At 37.9% G+C, this 21,163-nt stretch overlaps 1 pseudogene; it reads left to right on the plus strand.

Moving 5' to 3' along the window:
* The window catches only part of LOC113062717 (5'-nucleotidase domain-containing protein 1-like), a 58,491-nt pseudogene extending 43,142 nt beyond the window's left edge, over positions 1-15,349 (plus strand).
* Positions 15,350-21,163: the final 5,814 nt, after the last annotated feature.

Consider the following 21,163-nt stretch of genomic DNA (forward strand, 5'->3'; position numbering starts at 1 on the left):
ACTTTTGGACAACCCACGGTTGTCTAGACCAGCACGCACTGCCCCATCTGCCCCCTGGCTGTCCGAGGTTCTCCGTGAACATCGCTCTACACTCAGGGCTGCAGAGAGGAAATGGCAGAAATCAAAAAACTCTACGGACCTCAGTGTGTATCAATCTCTCCTCTCTTCCTTCTCTGCAAATGTCTTCACAGCTAAAACATCCTACTACCACAACAAAATTAACAGCTGCTGTGACGTTCGGACACTCTTCAAGACTTTCTCTTCTCTTCTTAATCCGCCGCCTCCACCTCCTCCATAGACTCTTACAGCGAACGACTTTGCAGCTTTCTTCACAAATAAGACGAGATCCATCAGTGAACAATTCTCCACACCGCAGACTGAGGACAACTTCACAATGACTGATGCACACTCTTTATCCTCCTTCACCCCACTCTCAGAGATGGACGTCTCCAAAATTCTCCTGTCCAATCATCCTACTACTTGTCCACTTGATCCTATCCCCACTCACCTCCTTCAAGCGATCTCTTCTTCAGTCATACCATCACTTACTCACATTATCAACTCCTCTCTTCACTCTGGAACATTTCCCTTGAAATTCAAGCAGGCTCGGGTAAGCCCACTGCTCAAGAAACCATCTCTAAATCCAGCGCTTCTTCCATTCATTGCAAAGACACTTGAGCGAGCTGTGTTCAACCAGCTTTCTATGTTCCTTGGACAGAACAACCTCCTGGACAGCAACCAATCTGGCTTCAAAAGTGTCACTCAGCTGAGACTGCTCTGCTCTCGGTTACTGAAGCCCTGCGACTAGCATGAGCAGCTTCAAAATCCTCGGTACTCATCTTACTGGACCTGTCTGCTGCTTTTGACACTGTTAATCACCAGATTCTCCTGTCCACCCTCAGAAAGATGGGAATCTCTGGAACTGCTCTCCTGTGGGTTAAGTCCTACCTCTCTGACAGATCCTTCAGTGTGTCTTGGAGGGGTGATGTTTCAAAGTCACACCACCTTGCTACTGGGGTTCCTCAAGGCTCAGTTCTTGGACCACTTCTCTTCTCCATCTACATGACATCTTTAGGATCTGTCATTCAGAAGCATGGCTTTTCTTATCACTGCTATGCTGATGACACCCAACTCTACTTCTCATTCCAGCCAGATGACCCGACGGTAGCTGCTCGCATTTCAGCCTGTCTGAGTGACATTTCTAGCTGGATGAATGACCATCACCTTCAGCTTAACCTTACAAAGACTGAACTCCTGGTGATTCCAGCTAACCCATTGATTCATCACAACTTCTCTATACAGCTGGGCTCGTCAACCATAACTCCTTCGAGGACAGCCAGAAACCTAGGAGTTGTGATGGATCATCAATTAAGCTTCACTGACCACATTGCTACAACGACCCAGTCCGGCAGGTTTGCCTTATACAACATTAGGAAGATTAGATCCTTCCTGTCAGAGCAAGCAACCCAACTTCTTGTCCAAGCTCTTGTTCTCTCCAGACTGGACTATTGTAATGCTATCCTGGCGGGCCTCTCCTCTCCTCTCCTCTCCTCATCAGGTTACACTGGCTACCAGTAGCCGCTCGCATCAAATTCAAGGTACTGATGCTTGCCTACAAGATGACCACTGGCACGGCACCAACTTACTTAAACTCACTGGTTAAATCTTATGTGCCCTCCAGAAGTTTGCGCTCTGCAAGTGAACGACGCCTTGTGGTGCCATCCCAAAGAAATTCAAAATCACTCTCACGGACCTTTTCCTGGACTGTGCCCAGCTGGTGGAATGACCTCCTAATCTCAATTCGTACAGCTGAGTCTTTACTCATTTTCAAGAAACATCTAAAGACTCATCTTTTTCGCCTGCACTTAACCTACTAACACCAGTACTTTTCCTTTTCTTGTCTTTTTCATTTAATAAAAAAAAAAAAAAAAAAAAAAAAAAAAAAACTACCTGGCTATGTGTTCTGTACTAGACTAACTGAGACTTGTCATGGCACTTGTATACTGTTGTTGTTCTCTTGTTGATCTGACTGCTTCTATTGTACTCATTTGTAAGTCGCTTTGGATAAAAGCGTCTGCTAAATGATTAAATGTAAATGTTAAATGTTAGCTCAAGTACGATAGTTTTTCACACAGTTGTCCCGGTAGAGAGAAGAAGAATGGCACTAAGGCAAGGCTCTATAGAGTGAGCATAAATGCATAAACGCCTTTAAATTTTGTGTTTACTGTTGTCCTTTTGCAATGACACACTGTTTCCACAACCTGTATTGTCAAAAGCACTATACAAATAAATGTGATTTGCCATAAAAATCAGTCAACAGGCAGCCTAGGTGCATTAATACTTTACATGGAAAAGGCTTATTCTGTGGTGTTTGTACCTATATGCAGGGTCATCAGTTATATCAAGGAGCTCTAAACATTGGTTACACTCATGGTATGGATAGATTTCTGTAGAAGAGTTTTTATGCCATGCCAAAGCTTTCACAAAGCAAAAGAAAAAAAACACTCTTGTGATCCATGAATGGACCTTTCTTTTGCTGTATTGATGAGACATCAATGTATTCTTAGGTGTGAGAAAACATCACGTTTTCGTAATGTTGACACAATAAAGGTTTTAATTCTGAATTAATAAATATTGCATTAAAGCTCAAAAAGAAACCAGTTTGCTCCTACAGTTAAAACTAAAAGATGCTATCACTGTCTTCAGTGCAAACATCTCTGAGAAAGTGTTACATGTCTAATGAAGCACTGATTGTGAGCTTTGATCGTAATGTTTGTGTATGCGGGTGGTCGCTGACTGCTCTCAGACGTCAAAACTACAAAGCGCAGTTGTTTTTGTTTGTTTGACATTCCAAGTTTCTCTTGCTGCTTCCATCAGAGCGCTGGATAAGATCACAGGTCCACCCAGAGGTTGTCACGCTTCTGCTGGCACGCCAGACCACTGCATTTGTTTGTCTGAATGGAGGACATGCAGTTACAAAAGCAGAAACATACATATAAACAAGAACATTATTTATTAAATTATTATATTTAGTGTATTATTTCATATTCATCCCTTTCAGTGGTAAAGTTGTCACTGTTCCTTTTTCTGCTAAAGACATATTTGTTTTAAATTGTATAAAATTACTTCACGTAATAAGTGTTTTTTTTTATTTTTATGTATTTGTTGCATTAGCTATATCAGTCATGAGTGCACAATTTCTCCCATCACATGTGGATGTTCAGATAATTTCCGTGCGTGTGTGTATTAGTGTTGGTGTGTATCAGCTGCTAGGAGGCAGGAGTGAGTGTGTTCTAATCAGACAATAGCGCTCTCTGCTGTTCATTGCTGAAAACAAAGATTCTCCATCTTTAATCTAGATGAGGGTTTGGTATTTTAATATATTAAGAATAATTGAAATATTTTTAAGTCATTCTGCTTCTCTTTTGAAGTCTACTGAGTCCCTCTGCTGAGGTTTCTGATATAATTCTTGTTTTGTATTTGGAAGAGGACATTTGTGCAATCATTATAAGAAAACTATTTAACTTTTTTTTTTTTTTTTTTCATTTTCTTTAAGTGAATTATTCAAGAAACAGTCCACCCCTGTGTGCACCCCTTTTCATCGCTGTATTTTTAACTGTATGTTTAGTAAATCCTGACAGTAGTCTGTCCACAGACCCCCAGGGGGCGCTAGGCTGTCTGAGTAAAATTAGATTGAAGATTTAAGAAAATATTATTGTGATAATGTTAAATTCAAGTTTGTTTGTATAGCACTTTTTACGATACAAATCACTGCAAAGCAACTTTACAGAAAATTAAATTTCTACCATGATTAGTAGTAGCTTATAAGTGGTGTATGTCAGTTTATGTGCATATGACATGATTTTTCAAAATAAAAAATAGAAGACGTAATCAACCTTTACGGTAAACACTATTAACACTATTATTACTATTATGTTATTGTCTATATATTTTGGATACTAGCATGTAGTGCTCTCACAAAATATAAATGTGTCCTTATACATGAAAAAATATCTCTGCTTTTAGGAAGAGGATCTCTTGCTTTATGTTTCTTTGAAAAAGTTCTGCTATCTGAATGAGTTTTCATCAGTGGTGTTGTGTGTGCTTAAATATACAGGAATATGATTTCCATCTCACTGATAGTGTGTCTGATAACACCTTCAATGCTTTCATAACAGTTTACAACACCAACATCTTGACAAACTTTATCTTCAGTATCTAGCTTATTTGAGGTCCTTAACATCAAAATGTTGAGCATGTAAATGTAACCATGGACAAATGACAAACTTATTTAACCAAACATCAGTAATAAGAGACAGAAAAAAAAGCATGTGGGAGTAGTACGAAATGATTACCACATGGGGGCAGCACGGTAAAAGTAATTCACTTGACCCTCTTAACTGTTTTATTTGTATTTGATTTTATTATTATTTATTTTTTAGATTTCAATGTGTGAACCTCTTATTTTGTACAAATTGTAAGGCTGACAAAAATCAGTCTTAAAGAAGACTGACTATATAACTGGTATATGTCTAAATATAGTAACAGCAGTACTCTGATAAGATGTTTCCCTGCAAACACTTTAACACGCCATAATGCACAAGATATGAATATGTAATCTAAGGGACCTAAACATTTATGCATCTAAATAAAAGTTGTACAAAACAATGTGTTTCTGGAAGAGACCACTATAGTAAATGCTTCTATTTGCCTTGTCAATTTAATACATTTCTACTCTTTCTGTCTTTTATTATGCACACATACTCTTGTGTTGTAGGCTGACAGCGGATGTTGTGTGTGAATGTGTGAGATGAGATGAGGGCTCGGGGACGTGGCTGTGTGTACGTGGTGTGGCAGTATTTGCCAGTATAAACTCTTTTTCCCAAGTCTCCTGTTCATGAAGACGCAGTAGCCTACTTCTCACATATGGAGCACATTCCTTCACTCCAGGCAAACACAGTCCACTTCCTGTTTTAGTACTTTTACTAACAACTCGCCAATCTACACACTCCAGTGGTTCTAATTTTCAGTTTATCGTGTTTTAATCTGAGATGTGTGTATGGCTTAGGCTGAGTGCTGACCAGCGGTCAGTGTGATGCTCAAGCCTGCCATCTGGCCAGCTGTGTGGGTATGTTTTTGTTTGAGAGATGTGGGCTGTGGAAAAAGTTTTGCAATCATGAGTTGTGCGTCTGATTGATGTAAACCACATGGGCTGGGTTAGGTCCGATAGAGGATAAGAAATAAAGATGAGATAGAAATAATATAAAGGATGTAAAACGCTATTAGTGCTGTAGGTAGGGTCTAAATGAACAAACATTGTCAGTACAGACTTTTTACTGTTCTTTTCAACTTTCTATTCATCAAAGAATCCTGAATTACAGTAAGCAGCAGAACTGTTTTCCACATTGATAGTAAAAGCCTTCTTCTTGAGCATTAAATCAGTGTATGTGAATGACTTTGAAAGAGACAGGAACAGTGGCTGCTGAAATTTAAGCTTTATATCACAGGGATAATTTATATTTTAAAACTTTTTCAAATAGAGAACAGTAAAACACATAAAATTGTTCAGTATATTAATATGTTTCATAGTGTTTTATTAAATGCAGCCTTGGTGAGCATATATGATCTTAAAACATTTAAACATTATCCTAAGATCCATTTGCACATGCATTTCTTAGTCTTAGGTTAATATTAGTTTAATGTTTATACATTTGATTTAAACTATGTTGATTCTAATGTCATGTTATTATAAATGTGGTGATTTGATCTAATATCTGTTGATCTATTATTTGGTGCATGTTGCTATTAAGTAATACTGTGGCATGCCTGACGTTATTCCAATTTAATTTATTGATTGATTGCTCACCAATTCTGCATTTATTGTAAATTATTATAACAAATATGAATATATTGAAATATGTTTGTGTTCTACTTTTCCGTATTTTAATAATTGTATTACATAGTGATAAAAAACTTTTAAAAAAATTATTCTGTTGTGTTCTTAAGTGTTTGATGTTTAGAGAACACAGGGAGGTATTTCCTCAGTCTGAAGCGCTGTCCTGGCGTTACCTGCAGCCCTGCTCCGATGCGGTGAAGAGATGGTTGAGGAACATCAAGAACAGCAGTAAAATCCTGCTGCTCGTCACCCGCTCACACTCGTGTGCCAGCACATACTCGGGTGAGTTTTACAGCCTCCACAAATACACCATGCACAGGAAGAAAATGAATAATAAAATACTGAAATGAGAAAAAAAAATGATGTTTTATTAAATCAAGACTACCAGAGATAGTAAAAAATATAAAATGATCAAACCTTTAGAATTTGAACACGGTGAATACGATCCAGTGTTTTGTTTGAATGCTTTATTACAAGGCTCAGGAAGAAACTCATATGTACTGTATAGTGAGGAGAACAGAGTGGGAAATGACTTTATATTTAGCATAGGATTCTGGGCATTGCAGAGAATTTTGGCATTCAAATATCTCCCTACAAATAATTTCTCTCTTTTGCAGAATGGGCTTTGAGGAGGACTTTGAGGAGCCTGGATTGTTCTCTGTGGTAGAGAGCAGAGAGCTCACAGACGTTTGCTCACAGATGCTGCGTGGACACTGCAGGAAGATCTTCTCTATTTATTGTCTTCGTATTATTATTCAGTCAGTTTCAGATTTCAAATTCACATTTCTGTTAAACTCCAAGAAGCAAAAACATAACTGAACATCAAATGAAATAATTATTTTTTTTTTTTTTTTATGGCGCTAGTTCTAAATTAGAAGCAGATGCTGATTCCTAACCCACGTCATAACATGCTTTTCATAAAGTATTATACCTTGTATTTCTGGTACACAGTTTAATTCTCAGGGTATTATTTTTTAATGTTTTGTTTTGAGCTAGATCACAGTTCAAGATGATGTTCAGACGTTTTGGGGTTATTTCAGAAATGGTATTTCATGCCATTACAATTGTTTGAAATTCCATTTGTTGCTCAGGATTAATTATACCTAAACTGGAGGCTAAATGGCTGAAAATCCCAACCAAAATAATTTTGGACACAGACTTTTCACTACATGCAAAACATAAACTGAAGAAAAGGTTTTGGGATTAATTTTGTTTGCAAGTTATTTTGTGAATTCTCCAATAGCATTCCAGCATTTCACAATTATAACTCTCTATGGGTAATAGAGATTGCGTAATAGTTTTTTCAGTTGGTTATTTTTAGATTGACTTCATTTATTTATATATTTTTTTTACCTCTGGCAAAGAATTTTGTGTGGGTTTAGTCTGAAAAATGTAATATTGTAAAACCATACATGCTGTAAAAAATCAAGTGCATTAAGTATTACTGTACAGAAGTATTATATACTCATTGTTATGTATAGATGCAGTTTATTCCATCGGTCTCAAAATATAATCCACTTTCTCATCTGGGTCTCAATAGTGAATGATGTTGAAGATAGTGAAGGACTGCCGTCTCTAAAAGCCTGGTTGGTATTCTCAGGGCTTCTGGCCTCATCTTCACGAACTACTGAAGAACATGACCTACAAATCAGAGCCCAAGGTAAGACGGGACTGTTTCCTAGTCTTTCATCTGACTGCAGATACTCCCTGTGTGTAATACAGAGGTATGACAGAAACAGGCTTGTGTGTATGCAGGCTCAGGCGTTATGGTTGCTGTAGCATTTAGAAACCTAATTGAAATCCTTCGAGGTGTTTCGTTCTTCCCATGGGCATTTTGAGAGGAGTTTGCTCAGGTGTTTCAGATGAGATTTTGGGTACAACCCTTTATCCCTACAGAGTGTGTACAGACACACCCGGACAGAAAAGGACACACAAGAGAGCTCCTTGTATAGTTCTTTTTGGGGAACATTCTGTATCAGACCACAATGCATTGCGATTCTCTGAATTGAATCTGAATTTTATATATATTTATATATATATATATATATATATATGTGTGTGTGTGTGTGTGTATGTGTGTGTGTGTGTGTGTGTGTGTTGGGATTATTGTGCAACGGAGAACCTGCTTAGTGTCAATGAAACACACACACACACACACACACACACACACACACACAAGCATTGAATAAGTATTTAAACTGCCATGAAGTTTTATGTTTGAAGTCTTTAAGTATCTGGAAAAACTTTAGACACTAAAAGCACTGCTTGTAATTTGTTTCTTTTTTTCCATTCATTATTTCATATTTTTTTGTATTTTGTGGAGCTATATTTTGTTCAATAATTCAATTTAAATTGAACCAATAATTCTTAACATGCTTTTGTTTTGTTATATTATTAATTTGTAAATATTTAGAATAACTTTTTTCATTGGTGCAGAATGAGAGAGACATGTATATAACACACTTCACAGAGCCTGCTAGTTTCACTTTTCACTTTAAATAAAGTCTGCTTGACGTTATAAATAGATGTGGTTTATAATAAATTCCCCTTACATTTTTGCTTGTTTTTTATTTATGATTTAATTTTCATCCAAATGATGCATGTGCTAATGGGACGTATGTCCCCATTTTTCAAAACGCTTATAAATCATTCAGAATTAGTTTTTTGGAGAAAGTAAAAATGCACAAAGTTTCCTGTGAGGGTTAGGGGTAGGGTTGGTGTAGGGCCATAGAATATACAGTTTGTACAGTATAAAAACCATTACATCTATGGGATGAACCCACTTTTCACAAAAACAAACATGTGTGTGTGTGTGTGCGCGTGCGTGCACACTGATCTGATTCCATGTGTGTGTCTTATCTGATACAGGTGATGTTCGGAGACAGAATGCGCTTGGACATGTTCTCGGTCCAGTTTTGGAAAATGGGAGACAGTGATGATTGTGGAGAAGATGGAAGGGGAGGGTGTTCCACAAGCTAACGCGACCCCCAGTAACACCCCCACCCCGAGTGAAGGGCAGGTAGAGAAAAAGGGCAAATTTGAGGTGAGATCATTTGGAATGCAGAAGTATGCTAGTAATTCCAATTCAAAACATTTATGTACTATAATTATTTTGATCTTGAATGCTTCTTTTGAGATTTGAAAAACAGCTGCATGTTTCTGCATACAATCAAAAGATCTGAATTTTATAGAGAAACCACTGAGAGGAAATGCAGTCAGCAGGAAAGAAGTAGTGAAGAATTACAAGAAAGATAGTGGGTGTTCTAGTAAAAATGTGTTTATAAAGCAGAAATATTTTTAAGTAATCTGTTACATCAGTCTTAACCCTAGTGTGTCATTTATGGTTTATAATTCAGTTTCTGAGGTGAATGTACTTTAACATTTTCCTTATCTTGACTGGTCTTTGTAAAAATGTAAAAATGTTTGATTAGGAGAAATTAAAAGAAAGAGTACATTAGTAGAATCATGGATTTAAAAAAGAAAAAGTAAAAAACACTCATCTCTACATTTTCAACAAGACCGAATTCATATTTTCTCCATGTAAATGTATAAATATGTGCAATTTAAATCATGCACAATGTCTTAGATTAGGGCACCGACAGATTTTACCCTAATTTCTTTATCTCATTCAGTTTTAGTGACCCTAATGATATTTAGTCACTACTTATGCAATAATCGTATTCCAGTTAATGAACTATGCTCAATTTTATTATACTGGTATTTCAGAAAACTTGTTGAAAATTAGAGCTTATAAGAGGTTCATTTTTTATGGGAAATTAATAGATTTACATCTCAAACTCGGTTCCTCTTTGCATTTTGTGATTTGTTTATTTCCTTTTCTTCAAAAAGTCACAGAGCCAGTATTATGCAAGTTTTCTTTTTCTGTCAAACTATGGGAATTTCTGATCAAATGCCTTTTTCCACAGATCAGAGAGTTTCACTCTATTGAACTCCTTCTATTCAGTTACATCTTGACAACATGCTGAGAGAAATAGTTTGCTTCAGGTTATAGTTCACATCAAATGGTGACCCAACTCAAAGCATGCAACTTTTTAAACCTTTAATTTAATTTATATTTATTTTCAATCATTTATTGGAAAAAACACTTGGTTTCTGGTTGACATGTTTATTCCTAAGTTATATGTTCTTTTGCCTTATGTGTTTTTGTGTTTTTTTAAAGATGAATACATGTCATGAAACTTGAAACTTCTTTCTGTGTTGGCATCTGCCTATGTTATGATCAATCTGCACCAGAAGAGTAAGAGTTAAATTGGATGTTGTAATAAAAAAGCTACCTACTTTTAAATGTTGTTTATGTGCAAACTTAATTGCCACTGGATGATTATCCACAAAAAAAGAAAAAAAAATGTTAAGTTGAATGGAACCAAACAAATAAACGTTACCAAATTGTTACCACCGTGAATATAGATGTGGTAGCTGCTATGGAACTAAATTTATTATAAACATTCAGTAAAGCAACCAAGTGATTAAGACAAAGTACATAAAAAAATAAATAATTGTTCATTAGTGGTTAATATGGAAAAACATATTGTCAATAGAATGCCACGATTGACCAGTCAAGCCTGTTGATTTTGGTTTTCCAATTATGCACTACTGGATGGCTAGTAGCATTTAGTTTATTTTTTACATATAGCAGTGTTTTTTGTTGTTGTTGTTGTTGTTGTTTTTGTTTTTCCAGAAGAGAACAGACCTTTGACGCATTTTAAAGTTATTAAATGTTTTATCATATAAATCTCAACACAGTCTCTTTGGCATGCTGAATTATGTAGCGTTAATGTCTGATGCTGTACACATGGGTTTGTCAGATTTGACTGACCTTGTGCTCTTTCTCTCTCTCACTTTCTTTCTGTCTGTCATGTAATCTTTCTCTAGAATCAAGGAATGAAATCTCCTTCAGCTGTATCAAACCAGTGGGGCTCATATTTTGTTGATGTACCATTTTGTGGCTTTGGATACATTTTGAACTGTACATCGTAAATTTCAAAATGCCATAGTTCTGTTCTAAGATTTAATTGAAATGAACCAGGCTTTCAATCATGTCTGAAGCTTTTGGTGCCTGCAGTATGAATTGAACACATCACTGAGGAAACCATTAACAGGGGTTTTCCATTCTCTTTCATTCCGATGCCAAGCCTCAACATGAGAAAATGAGGATCCGATGAGTAAGGGCATCATTTGCAGAGTTTGGTCAATCTTAAATTCTGAACTGACTAATCAAAGAGCTTTTTTGGACTTTACCTTTCTTTTAGTGTGTATTGTGGGTATTTGTGTATGTAATCTGTCTGCAAAGTTACAAATTACAAAGTTGCAAAGCACAAACTGTGACTTTGTGCTTTGTAACTTTGCAGATGGATTACACTGTTTTTTAGTGATGTGTTCAGTGCACACAGCGGGAGCCAAAAGTCTGTATAGACATGAAGTTTTTACCATGATGTAGAGATGTCTTTCAGATAATTTCAGAGCATATCTGAAATGTAATAAAAGTAAATGATAAGGTTGCACTTTATTTTGATAGTCCATTTTAGACATTATACTAACTATAAGTTACTTTGTAACTACATGTCAACTGCATGTTTACTAACTTTTGAGTAGGCTGTTAGGTTAGGTTTAGGGTTAGTGTTAGGGGTAGGTTTAGGGTTAATATATGTTGACAATAAGTTGGCAAAGAAAGATACTAAGCAGACAGTCTACTAATACTCTGTTACTTACTGTTAGTAGAATCTCTAAAGTGCACTATTGAAATAAAGTGTTACCAATAATAGTAATAATATACCAATTTGATCATTCAGAATGTAAATTTTTATATGTTTTATATATAGATTTTTTTTTTTTTTTACATTTAACTCTTATTCTAGTAGAACACATGTAAATGAGAATAATAGGAGCCTTCTGAATTTTTCAAGACTTCATTTGGATTTTATATTTTATATAAATCATCGCTAAACTCTTCAAAAACCCTTGAACTCAAAACGTAAAAACGTTTCTAGTGATGTCTATCAGCATTACGGGTCATCACTGTGTGTGAAAATAATGATTTTCTGCTATGCATTTTTTGTTTCTAAACCATGAAGATATCATAACACAGAAATACGCAACATGAAATTAACATTGTAATGAAAACCATTAGCACTGAACTGAAAGCCTTTAAAAATTTTTGTGATCAAATATCTAGACCAAAACGAAACTCCTTAAAAACTGTTTTCTCATTCTTTGCTTCTCTTTATTTTAGCTTTTGCTCTAGTTTACTGACATGATTCAGTTTTGCAATACTGGAAATATTGACCCTTATACAGAATTTTAATGTTTTATATTGTAAATCACTTTAAATAAAAGTGTATTGTTCTAAATGATTAAATAGACTGTTACATTTTAAAGACAAGTTTTGGTTGATTAGATTATCAATATATTTATATAATTTGGTCCACTTCAAAGAATTTATATTTAAGTAAGTTTTTCTGAAAAATAAAATAATTATTATTCAGTAATATCAACAGTAATTCATTATTTCTTGGAAGTATACTCTTGTGTAAAATGGTACCTTTTCAATTGGCATAGTAGAGCTGTATGTTGATGTAGTTTTTTTGTTGTTGTTTTCTTCTGTTTTTATAGCAGGAATGTTACATGAATGTTATATGGTTTGTTCATGCAGCTGTTGTACAGTAAATGCTTTCTGAGAGAAGCAGGGACAAATTATATTGAATATTAATGCAATCAAGAAATAGCCATGAGTTCTTTGCTCCTTTTGGGATTGTTTGATGTTTTGAGAGTGTTGTAAACTGCAAGCTATCAGATCTGGGCTGGTTAATTATAGAATAATGATATTTGTTTTACTTTCCATCATTTGATTATGATTTCAAGTACTATGGTTTACTGTTTTCTGCAGACATTTCTGTGACAAATGGGAAAAAGGGACATCATACTTTCAAGCGCCAGTGCAAAGGGTAATAGTGTACACCCCCCCCCAAAAAAAGAAGATTATTTTTTTCATGATTTATTCATCATGTTGTTCCAAACCATTGAGCTGCTGATGGAACATAAAAGCATTGCTGAGAAATATCCACACAGCTCTTTCCATACAACAACAGTTCATGGTGACCACATGTGTCAAGCTCAAAAAAGTACCGAAATAAAAGCAAATGAAACAAGTCTGTATGAATCATGTGCTACATTTCAGGTTTTCTGATGCCACAAGAAGGTGAGTGACGAGTGAGTGACATCCCCTGTAAAGACCTTGTCTCAGAGGAGCACTAGTACAAGACCACAGGAAACAGATGATTCTTCTACACAATCTGACTTTGCTGCAGCCTGGAATTGAACTACTGGTTTCGTCTGGTCAGAGGAGAACTGACCCCCAACTGAGCCTGGTTTCTCCCAAGGTTTTTTTCTCCATTCTGTCACCTATGAAGTTTCGGTTCCTTGCTGCTGTCGCCTCTGGCTTGCTTAGTTGGGGTCACTTCATCTACTGCGATATCATTGACTTGATTGCAAATTAATGCACAGACACTATTTAAACTGAACAGAGATGACATAACTGAATTCAATGATGAACTGCCTTTAACCTTTTCATTCTGCATTATTGAGACACTGTTTTACAAATGAATGTTTTTCAGTTGCTTTGACGCAATGTATTTTGTTTAAAGCGCTATATAAATAAAGGTGACTTTGACATTCAGCCGTGCTGCAACTTCTACTCTGTGGTCATGCTGCAACTCCTCCTGGGCGCTTCGACACTTCTTTGTTCTAAAAGAGCAATTACTAAAATAGCTCCACGAATGACGTGGCATCGTTTTAAAGATGTCTTTCCACTCGTGCGTTTCTGGATGTGGTCACTTCTTGGCTCCATCTGATGGTCACGATCACTGCATCATCTGGGCCTCGAGCACGCGAAGGCAGTGTTTGTGGACGAGTCATGTTCTCATTGCGGGAACATGACCGTTGCGATCAAGGCTCCTTGTCAAACAAGGAGGAGTCCCCCTCCCCATGCCCAATTCTAGTTCCTCTGCACATATGAGGACTAGTTCGGCTCATGCCAGGGTGATCTGAGGGCCACAGTGAGGGCTTCCCCGCCTAGCAATTTGCATTGTACCCTCTGGTGTACCGTAATGCTGATGCTGAAGTCTCGGACAGGGCGGGGCCCAGCACTTCACCTGGCCCACCAGCAGATGACCTAATGTCAATCACTGCAATGAGGGACGAGCTAGGCTCTGGAGATGAGGATTCGGTTGTGCCTGGGAGAATGGCGATTCCCCTGTCAGATCCAGAGCTGACTGCTATGCTTGCCCGGTCCGCCAATAGTGTCAGGCTGGATGATTGGGTCTTGGGTGTGATGCACGCTGATCGTCAGCACCACCTCCAGTTCCATTCTTTCCGGAAGTGATAGGTCCTGGAGGGGACCTTTTTCTGCCCCAAAACAGATCTAGTGCCTCCTCCATCCTCAGTACCCTCAACAGGAGAGGGGGGGGGGGCTAAGGGGTATGTGGAGATTCCCCAGTTAAACAGGCTATTGCCATGCAGCTTTTCCTGCAAAGCACTGCTGCCTGGCAAGGTAATCCGCGCTTCCCATCCAAGTCATGTAAATTCTCGTCCGCTCTGACGGCCAAGGCTTATGGAGCTGCTGGACAGGCTGCCTCTGCCCTGCACACCTGCAGGTCTACCAGGCCAAGGTGCTAAAGCTGTTGCCTGAGGGTAGTTCTGACCTGGGTGTGATGCAGGAACTGCGCACTGCGATGGACCTTGCCTTAAGGGTGACGAAAGTCACAGCGCTGTCCCTGGGTCAGACAATGTCCATTCTGGTGGTCAAGGAATGCCACCTTTGGCTTACCTTGTCTGATATGAGGACTGGCCTCTACTTGGACTCTACAATCTCAAAGGCTGACCTCTTCAATGATTCACACAGGCCATGGTGTAGAGCTGGCACCAGGAAAGTGGCATAGCCTGGAGTCTCAGGAACCTGCTCTTCAGGAGATGGTGAGGACACTGCTCCTTCCCCTGGAGGAGGGCCGGGTGGAGAATATTTTGTTTCCATTTTGTTTTGTACCCAAAAATTCAATAAAAGAGCAGTTTCCTGTTTCTCTGGGTCTCAAGAGGGCCAGGATGGCAGTGCACAGGGCGCAGCCTCAATCAGACCCGACTCCGTGATGCTGTGCCTTCCGGGTCGGGTCCCTATGCTCCACCTCGCTGCCCCACTGCGGGTACATTGCAGGTTTCCCTAGATCCACTTTGATTTCTGGGGGCCTGGCTAGCATTTCCCAGACCGTCTCACTGGCTCACGAGAACCATCAGATTCGTTTTGTGATTCAGTTAGCCCAGCATCCTCCCAAGTTCAGGGGCATCTGGTTCACCTCTGTGCTGGACAAAGATGCTCCCATCTTGCAAACAGAAATCGCTGTCCTGCTGGTGAAGGACGCAATAGAGTCCCTCAAGCCGAAATAAAGTCGGGTTTTACCAGTTTTATGGCCAAGCCCGGACCTGTGGGTACATGTCGCCTCGTGTCTTCTCGTGTCTTCACCGAGGTCGTGGCGACAGCCCTCATTTCATTTAGGGAAGGAGGCGTTCATGTTCTCAACTACCTCGATGACTGGCTCATTTTGGTTACGTATGGCAACCCTTGTTCCCTGAAGTTCCTGACCAGGTCGTTCAATTGCCAAAGTTGCTGTACCACCACTGTACGGCGAGTGGCGGATCGATAGATTTTTTTCCTTGGGTGGCATGAGGTTTCAGGAGGGGGGACATGGACATTATTCATAATTTAAAATGCTACGGTTTTCATTGAATGTGTTTTGTTCTCTACTCTACATTACACTGAGTGGGAGTCAAATCAGAGATGTAGCTGAGTTTTTGGATGGTGAGGGTCTTAATTTGTGAATTGTTGACCCTTTCTCTGTGTAATCACTATCAACAGTCTGTGTAGTCTAAACTTAAATTGTACTGTGTGAAAAAGCAATTCTTGGGGGGTATGCTCCCCAGGAGATAAAAAAAAGACCCCTCAAATGATCTAGTGAGTTTTGAGGAAATATGGACAGATTTAGTCATACAACATAAGCCATCAATAGATTTAGGTTATCTGGATTGAAACACGATTATAATGCAGGATTGTTGCAATGATACACAGCAAAATCTCCAGTGTTAATTTAACACTCTTGAGTGTGGACTCATATAAACACTAAAGCAGTGTTAAAAGTAACACTGAAGCAGAGTTGAAGTTAATGAGATAATTAAGAAGTTAATTGAATTATGATTGACCATTATTGAAGACACCTGATGTTAACAAGCAGAACCACCACCCGAGAAAATCACAATTTGTGTGTCACCATTGTAGTGGTCAGTGTTTGCTTTAGTTGGGATCTTGATCCTTCAGTTATTAACTTTAGATTTTATGTGGCTGTGGTGACTGAATTATATCATACAGACAGACCACAGCAAAGGCAATCATGTGTGCCATTGATTGTGATTTGAGCTATTTGTTATAGAGTGATCTGAATGCCTGAGTTTAAGTTCCTTTCCTGTATACATAAATTAAGTGAAAAAGAAAAGTCAGCAACCCAGCATTTTTGCCATAACATGACATGTTTTTAATAGTTAGTTCTACATAAAAAAAAAATAAAAAGAGATCTTTTGTTTAGACACACAGACATCAGGAATCAGCGTGAGCATCACAACAACGGTGACCATCAAAAAAGCATGTTATAGCCAATAAAAACTCATCCATGGCTCCCATCATGCATTGCGGCATAAATATATTATGAGCTGAACTGTCTTTTTAACTTTTTATTCTAACTATATTTTATTTTTGCTGTTTTTATGTTCATTTTTAGTATCTAGTTTTGTGATGTTCAGAGTTGGTGTGTTTATCTGAATATGCTGTTTGTCACCATTGTTGAGATTCATACACTGATTATTGTTATCTGTGTGTGCCTAAAATTAAAGCTCTTTAATAAAAAAAAAATCTGAATCACTTGCAAGAGATACCTACAAACTGTATAGAAAATGCAGACTTTTTCATTGAGGAATCAAAGCTGTGACAATCGATAACAGAAGTTTTACTTTGAGAAAACACTGTAAATGAGTTCAGTGACTCATGTCAAACAACAATTACATTAAAACATAATCATCAACACGCAATGGTTTTTGCTCTTGGTTTGACAAACAAACTTTAAAAGTAAAAAGTCACAAGCCAAGATCCCAGCTAAATCAAACACTGACCACTATAATGGTGACACACACATTGTGATTTTCTCGGGTGGTGATTCTGCTTGTTAACATCAGGTGTCTTCAATAATGCCCAGTCATAACTCAATTAACTTCTTAATTATCTCATTAACTTCAACTCTGCTTCAGTGTTACTTTTAACACTGCTTCAGTGTTTATATGAGTCCACACTCAGAGTGTTAAATTAACACTGGGGATTTTGCTGTGTAACCATGACTGTCTAAACATTTACCTCTGATTCAATAAAGACTCAGTGAAGTACATTTTTAGTCAAACATTAATTTTGGATTTATTACAATATAGCATACAACAATTTAAAATGTACATAAGAATGTCATTCATAATCTCTCTCGCACACATTCTCTCTCTCTCTAAACTTGCTGATCACTTTAACCTGCTGATCAATTGAGAGCAAACATCAAAAACAAAATTTTCTGAGGCAAGACCTTAAAATCCACAGGAATTATGGAATTTATTTTATCTATAGTTTGGGCATTTCAGCCCAAGATAAACATTTATGCGTGGTCAACCAGAGAGAAAACGGTCACGTTGTTAATAACAGGTGTCCATGTGAGTCAAACGTGCAGCGTTTGTGCATCACCAGCTTATGACACCGCTTAGATATCTAAGTTTAATGTGGCATGTCCATAATTTTTCAAAATTGGATAGTCATAAATGCTGGGAAAGTGGATGCGTGGCATTTTTGTGACAGTAGTTTAAACACACACAAAGAGCTAGACTAATGTTAGACCCTTATCTGACCTGACAATCATAGAAAAATTTGATGAGACAAAAAAGTATTCCGGATGTAAATAATAATAAGTCTGCTTATGGACTTGGTGTCAAACTTGCCTCTAAACTCACTGCTAACTGCTTATCAACCTCTCTTCTCCGTAGACAGATGTACTGTGCAGTCTGCCTAGGCTGCCCTGCTGCCACTTACTGGTGAAATTTTGCGGGGGTCGCTGCCGTGCTGGTGATGGGTGAAACCATTGTGACTGTGAGAGGGAGGGGATTCTAAATCAGCAATTTCTGTTTGAGAGGAGTTTGGTGCGGGTCTCTTTGGCCTTCAATGTGTAGGCTACGAACATAAAATATACTTTAAAAAATATTATCTGATTTATAAATGGGGTGGCAACAGGGGTAGCAAAACTGTATCCTAGGGATGGTAGCTGCCACCCTTTGCCACCCCATAGATCCGTCTCTGTGTGCGGCCGAGGCACATCGTCTTGGCTCCGAAGCAAAAAAACTGAAGTGTTCTCACTCTCACCCTCCTTATATACCTGCGCTGTGGGGTGGGGTGTGCGATGCAAATCTTACACGTCAACATTCATTGGCTTGTTAAAGGGGGGGTGAAATGCTATTTCATGCATACTGAGTTTTTTACACTGTTAAAGCGTTGGATTCCCATGCTAAACATGGACAAAGTTTCAAAAATTAAGTTGTACATTTGAAGGAGTATTTCTGTTCCAAAAATACTCCTTCCGGTTTGTCACAAGTTTCGGAAAGTTTTTTTCGAGTATGGCTCTGTGTGACGTTAAATGGAGCGGAATTTCCTTATATGGGTCCTGAGGGCACGTCTGCCGGAAGAGCGCGCGCTCCCGTATAGCAGAGCAGAGAGAGGCTGTGCACAGACAATCACTGATCAGAGCGAGAGCGTCGCGAAATGTCACAAAAGGAGTGTTTTTGGTTGCCAGGGCAAGACAACCCTGCACAGATTACCAAAAGAGAAACAGCATTAAGGGACCAGTGGATGGAGTTTATTTTTACAGAGCATCAACGGAGTTGTGCAAGTGTTTTTGTTTGTTCCCTGCATTTCGAAGATGCTTGTTTTACAAACAAGGCCCAGTTTGATGACGGATTTGCGTATAGTTTATTTCTTAAGGATGATGCAATCCCAACGAAAAAGGGTCACGATCGTGTGTTGGAACCGCAGGCGGTGAGTAAAACTGCTTAAAATATCTCTGCCTCCTTGTTAGTGCATCCGCCTCCCATCGGAGACCAGGGTTCGAGCCCCGCTCGGAGCGAGTCATTGCTGCTGTTGCTTTTGTTCAGTTTCAGCCTCGGGATCTGATTCTGGGTCATAAATAAACGGCTGAATCTGACTGTTAGCCATGGTTTATTTTGGATGAAGGTTTTTTCCTCAAGGTAATGTCAGAGCCGTTAAATATGTTTTTCAACGGCTCTGGGTAATGTCACAGCTTCCAAACGCTCTCAACACAAAAGCCTACTGGCGCTCGTGATTCTTAAGCTCCGCCCACACATCACGCCTCCAGTCGGTCGTGTTTTTCCTGGAAAAATCGGTACAGACTATCTTTCTCTTATGAATATAATAAAACTAAAGACTTTTTGGAGTTATGAAGGATGCAGTACTACTCTATAGGTACTCAAGATTAACAGGATATTGAGTGAAAATGAGCATTTCACCCCCCCTTTAACACTAGAATGCGATTCGTCTCTCTAGCGAGATCCCAATTCATCAGTCACTGATGCAACATCTCTGCTCCCTCTGTCAGGGAATGAAGGTTACCATACGTAACCGAGACGATCTAGTAAATGATGTGTTTATAATCAGACTGATCTGTTTAACTTGCAGACTTGATGATCTAGTTACAGCATCTCTCGAGATGGGGAAGTTCTCTCACAAAACTATTGTAAGACTTGAAATACTGCAAATAAATTCTATGTATGTTTTAAATGTTTCAAGGAAGAAAGTAAGTCACACAATTTTGGAGCAACAAGGCGAGTAATGAATTAATTTTCAGTTAGTCTTGGAAATGCATTTTGTTTCAGGTCCTCATTGTTAATGAAGGGAGGGGTGTTTTTTATTATTTTATTTTTTTCTTCTCTGTGTATGTAATGTTATTGTAAAAAAAAATGTTAGATTCTGTCATGCACAGGACGAGTGTTGAATGGTGCCAAGTTTTACCCACCCATTTAGTGATTGTGTGTGTGCTGGTCCTGAGTTTTAATAATAATTTGTTTAAAACAATGTAGTGGAATTGATGTTTTTATTTTGAGTGCTCTGATGAGGTTTCTGCAGTGGAAAGCTGTAATTGATGTGTTCGGTGTTAAAACAGACTGCATGATAAAGATTTAACAAGGATGCCTAAAAGTGAGTATTAGGTGACACTAAGCAGCTTCATCATGGCTACATAAGTGTGAAAATCCTCATCATAAGCATGACCTGCTTCACTAAAATTAAAAAGAAAATTTGTGATGAGTAGCACTAGTGCTTGTTTATTGATTACAGGGAAGCGTGTTAATATGTGTGGATACAATAATAATAAAAAAATAAATAAATAATCATGTTTAATAGATTCCGTGCATTGTTGCTCCTGAATTCCATTGCCTATTTGCAAATTATGTAATATTAATGTTATAATGTTAAATGCTTTATTCTATTTAGAGGAGATGGGTAAGGTAGATGCAAAGAAATGCATTTCATTTTTTTTCTTCACATTTAAATATAAAAATTCAATAATATTCTATTTGGATACCTGACAAATACCTAACAAGATCCCATTTAAAAATATATATATATATTTAGTTATTCATTTAAATTTAGGAGTGTGGGTTCAAATTTACAATAATGTTTATTTTTTTATTTTTTTTGCCTACACTAGTTAATGTGTGTATGTGTGTGATTCATTGTAATTCATAAAAATGTAGGTGGTAGAACGTCAAAAACAAAAACAAAACAAAAACAAAAAACACCCAAGAGCATGTAATGTGGACTACCCAAATTGCATTATTAATTATTAAGGTGTCCATGCCTTATAAAAGTATTATAGTATTATAGTATTAGTATTATAATTTGTAAGTAGCCAACTGCAACGATACCTGTTTATATTTATGGCAAACCAATGCCATAAATATAAATAAAGTTTATAAATAAAGTTGAATAAAGTTTTATAAGTACTTATTATACGTTACAGGTCACACTGAAAGTGTCACTGAAGAGACAGAAAAGACCCACGAGGGGTTTCTCCACCCTCTCCTTCAGACCGCTCCTCCTCCAGCAGATGTGACGTTGGT

This window comes from Carassius auratus, chromosome 45 (genome assembly GCF_003368295.1).
Source record: "Carassius auratus strain Wakin chromosome 45, ASM336829v1, whole genome shotgun sequence".
Lineage (NCBI taxonomy): Eukaryota > Metazoa > Chordata > Actinopteri > Cypriniformes > Cyprinidae > Carassius > Carassius auratus.